A 1,994-nucleotide genomic window follows, 5' to 3' on the forward strand; every position below is an offset into this window, starting at 1 on the left:
TATGTATTAAATGTAAAGAAAAAATGTTTGAAATGAAAAAAATAGGTTAAAATAAAATAAAATAAATATTTACGTGGATAAAAACTTAACACCGTTTGAAGCATTACGTTATTCTAAATAATTTTGACACATTTGGACAAGTTTATATATACATAAATAGAATTTTATAAATTTATAAATAAATTTGACATCTCCATCCAACTTTGTAAATAAAAATGACATTATTCCCATAACGAAAGTAAGACCACACATCTACATGGTCTGCCACATTGACACCTTTTTATTTTATTTTCATGCCTCTGCCCGACTCTTTTTGTTCTTCTTCTTCGGCGATTTTCATCTTTTTCAGAGATTTTCATCATGTAGAGAAATGGTACATCTTTTTCTTCTTTAGAAACGGTACATCTTCTTCGACAATTTCATTTTGTAGAAACTCTATATCGTCGTTCTCTAGGTCTCTTCTTCAACTTTCCTAGGTAAAATCCTAGATCATTGTTTGTCTCTTTGTCGTTCGAAAATGATAACTCTTTAAACACTATTTATCTTTTACTATTCGTAACCCTATTTTTCTATCGTAAAAATAACAAGTTCTCTTACTTTTCAGGATGATATCGTTCCTAAAACTTCATCCCATGTCGAAAACTTTCCAATGTATGTTATTTCTAGATTTTTAGTTTTGTAGATGTATGTTGTATGTATCAGCTTTTTCAGTTAACAATAAAATGTACACCGCCTTATAAGATAATGTGCACTATATTTTTTCTGTAAAAAAATATTAGCTTTTTTAGTTAACAATTTCATTTACAGTGCCTTATAAGATCATGTACAGCGCCTTATAAGACTATAGCGCCTTATAAGACTATGTGCATCACATTTTTCTGTTAAAAACATTATTTTACTTTTCCAATTAACAATGTCATGTGCAACGCCTAATAAGTCCATTTGCAATGCCTGATAAGTCCATGTACAACGCCTTATAAGTCCATTTGCAACACATTTTTCTATTAAAAAAATATTTAGCTTTTTCAGTTAACAATGTCATGTACAACGCCTTATAAGGCCATGTGCAACATTTTTTCTTTCTGTTTTGTATATGTTTTCTTTAAGCGCGGTTCATTTATCTTTTATTTTTGTAGAGTATATCGAAGGAGTCGTGTTTCCTTGACAACAATGACAATACTAGAGACAACTGATGTTAAATCTGAAGAGTGTGCAGCTCCCCCAGACAAAAATTTAGTAAAAACATCTTTATTACTAGGACCTCACCAATGACCATTTATAATCTCGTTCGACAACTATTAGACGAACAAAAAGAGGTTGTGAAGGACATAGACTTTGGTGAGATTATGACACTTGGCACTTAAAATTCCTCATGAAATTCTCTCGATACATCATCAGGTCATTCGACTGCAGAGAGAGTGCACACATCCTAAAGAATGACGAAGAAATTCAAATAGATGAAGATGATGTTCAGTGCATACTAGACATCCCTATAGAGAGATCGAAATCACCGAGTTAATTGGAAACGACTTAAAGGACCCCGAATATGAACAAAATTTGATGGAGTTGAGGAGAAGATGGGGAATCCTCTAGAACATTGGTGCTCCAAAAACAAATAAAATAGCACAAGATCCTAGAGAACTGAGCAATTGACAATAATTTTAAGATAGACTTTGTAGTTTATGTTATCAGCAGCTTTCTATGAACCTCGCAATGTTTGCAGTCTAGGTATACATATAGTGAATCCCAAAACTGACATTCCAAAGAATCATAGATTTATACTTCTAACCCAATTTTTGTATTGCAGGTTTAAAATCTTGAAATCGTTAATAGATATTGATAATATCCCAAAATTGAACTGGTACTAGTTCACCATTAAAGGAATGGTTGATGCCTACGCTAAGTGGTAGACAAATGAAAAGACTCATTTCTTTGGACTACATACAATTTTATTGGTAATTAATCTTTGTTAAATATTTTTTCCCATATTCTAA

Source organism: Impatiens glandulifera, chromosome 6 (assembly GCF_907164915.1).
Source record: "Impatiens glandulifera chromosome 6, dImpGla2.1, whole genome shotgun sequence".
NCBI lineage: Eukaryota > Viridiplantae > Streptophyta > Magnoliopsida > Ericales > Balsaminaceae > Impatiens > Impatiens glandulifera.